Source organism: Scomber japonicus, chromosome 13, assembly GCF_027409825.1.
Source record: "Scomber japonicus isolate fScoJap1 chromosome 13, fScoJap1.pri, whole genome shotgun sequence".
NCBI lineage: Eukaryota > Metazoa > Chordata > Actinopteri > Scombriformes > Scombridae > Scomber > Scomber japonicus.
In genome coordinates, this window is record NC_070590.1 from 7,141,481 (window position 1) to 7,148,591 (window position 7,111).

Sequence of the window (7,111 nt, forward strand, 5' to 3'; positions counted from 1 at the left end):
GGAATGTGCCTACAGAAGGTTTTCAGTGCAGCCAGAATTGGATTTTCATACCATTTCAACCATCAGACTGCACAACACCACAGCTCCCAATACCCCCCACTCTCACTATTATACAGTATTGCACATTTATATATTGCAGATTTATTTACACAGAGATTGCTCACTGTATATAGTATACTATTTTTATTTATTTATTTATTTCACTCTTATGCTGCCACCCCCCCCCCCCCCCCCCCATACTGCTTGTGTCAATTTGAATTTCTTCCAAGGTGAATCAATAAAGATCTTATCTTTTAATAAATAGTTGAACTGTAGGTTACCAAGCTGTATTTGACATTTCACATGCCTTGTTTAATCACTTTCATATATTTCATCAAACTGGATTTTTAGATTGTGCATTGCTTTCAACCACGACTGTTACATGATTTAATTATTTATTGCACGTGTCACACTTCAGTTTTGCTCTTGTCACCTAAATATATTTCCTACACTTCATCTCTCTGTCCGCAGTCCATAGTCAGTGTTTCATTTCAGAATTACTACTATTTCATTCTGTAAATACTTTCTGTTAAAAAAAAAATCTCTTCATTTCATTATTATTAATATAACCTTACTCTTTGTTTATTTTTATTCATCTGTGATAGGTTTATGGGAGCAAACGCCACTACACTTTCTTTTATGTTTGTATATTTGGATAATAAACACAGAGTGGATGGACGAACAGATATTTTTTATAGCAAAAATCTGTCTTGTCATCGCAGGGAAAGCAGTAATAAGCAGCTGTAATAAATAACAGCAATGTTATTTATGGCTCTATTCAATTTAGCATGCAACTGGCATACTAAATGGAACACAGCCATTATTCATTTTTATAAATAACCACTCTGCTCTTCCTGCTATAACAAGTCAAGAGCTCTTTGGGCTTTTTGTAGCATTTTCTTTTGACCGCTCCCAATTTTAGACCAAATTAGAGCCAAATTAGAGCCCAAACTAAGATAAGATGTCATAGATAAGATTCTACTGATCCACTGAGGGAGAAATGTACATATTTTAATAGTGAGACACAAGCTAAGGTTGACTATTTGAGTGAAAGAAAAAGACAGTAAATTAAAACATACATTGAAAGTGGAACTTTATGTACATGGCAATTATGTGTGGGAATAATGAGTATAAAAAAAAAAATACAAATATAATTATATAGGTCTGTATGAATAGTCAATACATCATACATACAGTATATAATAAAAAAAACAATCAAATATATAATAGATTTCATATATTCTGTAAGTGTGTCCTAAGGAAATATAATAGTTTAGATTTTCAAACATTCCTTTTTGCAAATAGGGAAATATTCCAGTGAGATATTTGCATGTTGTTAAAGAAAGTAATTGACTCTTTCCAGCCCAGTGCATGATAACAATTATACCAATTAGGTGTTAACAAACAACACCATAATATGTAGGTTCAACCAAAATCACTGAAACAGAAACAGCTGTGTTGGGGGAATAAAACTGAATGAGGGAGAGCCATACTGAAGGGATGGGGTTGCTAAAAATACTACATGAATACTAGTCTAGACGTTTACTGTTGTCCATATGAAATACTGTAAGAGACAAATTAACTAAATAAACTATATAAAGTGAACCTGTTGAATATTTGGTTGAAAATCCATAGCTGGCTGGATGGATGGCTGGATGGATGGATGGATGGATGGATGGATGGATGGATAGATGGATTTTATTCATGGGGGGAATTCATGTATTCAGTAGCTCATACATATACACAAATAAACACATATACATACATACATACATAAGAACAAATAGCGTATACAAAAACCTAAAAGTTAGAAAACAAAGTAAAATATGTAAAAAAAATAAATAAAAATGTTATGTTGCTAATTGGGCTCCAAACAAACATCCACCATGTTTCACAGATGAGGTGTTACACCTTGAGTCATGAGCTGCTCTCTTCTTCCCACTAGGCTTTTTTTTTTTTTTGGAGTCTGTCTCATCTATCTGTGACTCTTTGCTCCACTGCTGGTTTATTACTACACCTTTTTGTAAACTGCTCTCTGGGCTCTCTATTCTCCAGGCGGGGTCAGAGGTCAGCGTCTCGTGGTGGATCCTGACGCACGGAGACAGAGGCAGGCTCTCTCTCTCTCTCTCTCTCTCTCTCTCTCTCTCTCTCTCTCGCTCATCTCATGAACCTGTAGCTTGTGGGCGTGTTCGGCATGTAATTCACCAACCAAGCTCAGATTTAACCGTTAGTTTCTATGGCAATCAGCTTCTCCTACATTGTGTAGAAAAACAACAACTGCGTGCTTCTTTTTCACAAGACAATCAATACAAGTAACATTGTTTGTCACTTCCGTGTATCAGAGGACTTTTGCATTAAGTTCAACCTTTCCCAGCTTCCCCAGGTAGCACTGCGGGGCATCTTTGGACTAGTAGTGGAGTCGACTGACATTTTTTTCAAGGTTACATTCATAATAATTGACACCCTGTTGTGAGTCTGTATAAGTGAATAGTTTTCTCCTGTTGTGATATTGCTGTGGAGACACTTGTATTCATCACTTATGGCAGCACAGTCAGGAATATGTGTCTTTAACCCTCCTGTTGTCCTCAGGGGAAGGGACGAAGGGAGGAAGGGAGGAAGGAGGGAGGGAGGAAACGAGGAAGGAAGGAACGAAAGAGGAGAAGAGGAAGGAAGGAAGTGAGGAAAGAAGTGAGGGAGCAAACAAAGAAGGAAGGAGGGGATTAACAAAGGAAAAAATAAAGAAAGAGGAAGGGAGGAAGGAGGGAGGGAGGAAGGGAAGAAGGAGGGAGGGAGGGAGGAAAAGAGGAAGGAAGGAAGAGAAGAGGAAGGAAGTAAGGAGAGAAGGAAGGAAGTGCGGGAGCAAAGAAAGAAGGAAGGAGGGGATGAACAAAGGAAAAAATTAAAGAAAGAGGAAGGAAGGAAGAGAAGAGGAAGGAAGAAAGGAGGGAGGGAGGAAAAGAGGAGAAGAGGAAGGAAGGAAGGAAGTGCGGGAGCAAAGAAAGAAGGAAGGAGGGGATGAACAAAGGAAACATTTAAGAAAGAGGGAGGAAGGAAGGAAGGAAGGAACAGTCAAAACAGATGGGGTCAATTTGACCCGGGAGGACGACAGGAGGGTTAAATAAGACTATACTGGCTTTGTGGAGGAAAAATAGCCTTTCACACGTCTCTGTCTATATCCTGGAACATGTTCTTCACCTGTGTGAGATGGTTATAAAGAGAGAAGTCTAACTGTTGTTCTTTTATTGATTGCAATGGTTGTCTCGTCTGTTGTGTAAACTACTTTCTTGTGCAATTACGTAGCTCCCCTGTGCCTTGTCTGCTTCTGCTTCTTCTGCTTTCACTACGACTCATATTTTGGCTCTGATGTACTCTCTGTCTCCTAAAAATTATGTTGTGACACGGAAAATATGTTTTGATAAAAGGTTAATGCCACCTAAATGAAAGTTTCTTATCAATAAATTGGGAAACATTTTTAATAGCCTAATTAAATGTATCTGCAAAACACATTTTATTTGTTTATGCTACAATATCCCCTGTGTACCCCCCCCCCCCCGCAATAAAACAACAGCTCACAGCATATAAAGCCATATTAAAGGTTTTTATAGTTATATACTGGTACTTAAAGAACTTTGAGTTTAGGGAAAGGTTAGGGTAAATCATTGAATAAGTCAACAGTGAATTTAACCCTTGTGTCGTCCTCCTGGGTCAAATTGACCCCATCAATTTTGACTGTTCCTTCTTTCCTTCTTTCTTCCCTCTTTCTTTGCTCCTTCCTTCCTTCCTTCCTTCCTACCTTCCTTCTCTCCTAAATTCTTCCTCTTTTCGTCCTTACTCCTTCCTTCCTTCCTTCCTTCCTTCTTTCCTTCCTTCCTCCCTCCCTCCCAACTTACTCCTTACTCCTTTCCTGTCCTTCCTTGACCTGAGGACAACAGGAGGGTTAAAGGATATGGCTTATTGTCATTAATCTCATGAGCAAAGTCAAACTAACAATGGAAATGGCTCCAAAGACTAATAATAGTGATCATATTTTCAGTCTCCAGAGAGTAATTCTGTGTATATGCAGGAACGCAGTTAAAGTTACAGTGCTGCATATTACAACCACTTCACTTGATTGTAAAGTTTTTTTTACAATGTACTGTACTGAGTAGTCTAAAGTCAAGAGGCTGTAATACCACAACAAGCTAGAAGCTCTGTAAACAGAACTGTATATCTGATCACATGCTCAGTGTCTCCCTCTGATTAGATCTTTAATGGTTTCTCTTATGTTTGTAATCTTGCTGTTTTTTTTCTTTTTTTCTTTTTTCTTACATTTTTCTGAAGCACACTGTATTTAATTTTCCTGTAATAACTGCGCTATATAAATAAAGTGTTATTATTCTATCTCATAATGGTAGTATCAGTAATAGTCGTTCAAAGTACAGTAGAGCCCTGAGAAAGAGAGAGAGAGCGCAGCGTTGGTCGAGTGAGCTAGAAAGTGAATGAATAGAGCGAGCAGTGCTGCCTGGATCAAAGCTATGAATCACATTAATATAATGTTATTCTCTGATTGTTTCATGGTGGTTTTGTTCTAAAGCACAAATAAACACACCTACACCTCCGCTCTATCCTGAGGTGGAAGGTGTGGCGTTGCTGGCTTTATCCCCCAGTCCGCTGACGTAATCGGTTCTTGCTTTAGACCAGCAAAGAGTTGGTGCTTGCTCTGACTCCCGTTCTGAGGCTCCGGGCTGGAGCTTTGGTGGTGGAAAAGCAAAGAACCAGTGCTTAGTCAGGCTCTGGCTCCGAACCAGCACCAGCTCCAGCTCGGTGGAAAAGGGGTAAGAGGCAGAGGAGAGAGACAGAGGCAGAGAAACAGGTAACTTGGTTTTCTACGCTAGGAGTTCATACCTCACACTCACTCCCAAAGAGGAATCATTGTTTTTTTATACTTTCCTATACTTTTAATAAAAATGTAGACCTCAGGTTCAGGACTTCCAACACAAGTGATCTGGTTTAAACCAGCTTCTTGTCTGTCATGTGTCAAGTATTTTGGCCCAGAGGAACAAGCTGTGCACCAACTTTAAATCCCTTCTTCTAAATCTCAAGCCCCAAGCAAGCAATCTTGGAGTGCTTCTTAATCCTGATTTGAATTTTGACTTCCACACTGAGAAGATCACCAGAATTTGGTCTTTTTTAGAAATATTGCCATGCTGCAGTATTTTCACTCACAGAGATATACTAAAAATGCATTTCTGGTTGATTTTTTTATAAGTAAGCACAACGACTACTACATTTCACCATCCTGACCATCTTTCTGCCCCCCAAAGCCTCAAACCACATCCCTGACAAAGTTTATTCCTGTCCAATTAATCAAAGAAGCACTGTGGTGTTAGTCATCTCTAGCTGCAGGATTCTGCTGCTGTAGCATTTCGAGCCAGCTCTCTAATTGCAAGAACAATTCACTTTAACAGCCAACAACAAAGTATTAATTAAGCAAACAAAGACAGGAGCTCTGCTACCACACAGATAATTGAGATCACAATGTCAAGATATCTGAAGTAGAAATAAGCATTCTCCCCTGTGACTGACAGGCAACTCCTGTGCTGCTAATCTTCAGATGTGAATTTTAAATAGTTCCTTGTACAAATAAGCATATAAAAAATAAGATAAGGACATTTAGTACATACTATTTTGTAACACTAAAGCATTTCAATGACAGCTGCAAGATCTAAAGAGAAACATCTAACATTAAGAGGTGATTTTCTTTTTGTGTGATCTCACAAAAAGATAATAGTTAGATTTAAGTGTGTTTCTTGACAATCATCTCAGTACATTACACCCAGAACAACACCCTGTAATGGCTCAGAAGGCAGGAACCCAAAAGCACGACAACAGGAAGATATTTCAGAGTCCACAGATATTTAATCAGAGTCAAAACCAGACAGACAGACAATCAGGCAGACAAATCCAAGGGAGCAGGCAAAAATCCAAAAACCGGGAACCAGGCAAGACGGGCAGGAATGACACAGGCAGAGTAACGCTGGAAATTTAGGCATGAAAACACTAGACAATCTGGCAGAGGACAAGTGGAAATGGGCCTGTATATGAAGGGGAACTGATGATGATTGCAACCAGGTGTGGAGATGGGCAGGGAAGCACAGGTGAGGGGAGTGAGCTGATGAGGGTGACAGGATCTGAAATGACAGGATAATTAGTGAAGAAACATGACCACAACTGATCATCCCATGACACACCCAGAAATGTGTGTGATTTAGTTAAAGAAATTTTCTCTTTCCTCTTTCCCTCAAGTATGAAAATATAAATTGCTTTAAGGCAGAGAGTTTTTTTTAATGTATTTGGTGTCTAAAGTTACCTCAAACAGCAATATCAAGCTATCTTGGCTCAATTGTTGAATGTCTAGGGGATCAAATGACATAATCATGATCCCATAGACATCCATGACTTGAGTGAAACTAAGCAAATAAACTAAAGTGGAGTGACTGGACTGGACAAACCCCATGTAGGTTATATTATGTTTGGATTATTTGGAAGTGGTTTACAAATGGATCGTATTGCATTGTTCCTGTCAGTGAATAAATAGACTTGAACTCGACACCAGTACACTATCAAAGCATTAAAAGGTTCACTTATAGATAGTAGTACTTTAGTGTTTAGTCTCTTCCTGATGCTCATTAAGATAACGTAAGGTTTATGCACAGAGTTTCTTTCCACTCCACAGGACCCTGAAATCCTCAGTTTGCATTAACCCTCCTGTCGTCCTCCCGGGTCAAATTGACCCCATCTGTTTTGACTGTTCCTTCCTTCCTTCCTTCCTTCCTTCCTTCCTTCCTTCCTTTTTCTGTATTTTTTCCTTTGTTCCTTCCCTCCTTCCCTCTTTCTTTGCTCCCTCCTCCTCCCAAACTCCTTTCCTTCCTTCCTTCCTTCCTCCCTTCCTTCATCTTTTTGTCCTTACTCCTTTCCTTCCTTCCTTCCTCTTTTCCTCCTTCCTCCTTTCCTTCCTTCTTTCCTTCCTTCCTTCCTCCCTTCCTTCCTTCCTCTTTTCCTCCTTCCTTCTTTCCTTCCTTCCTCCCTTCCT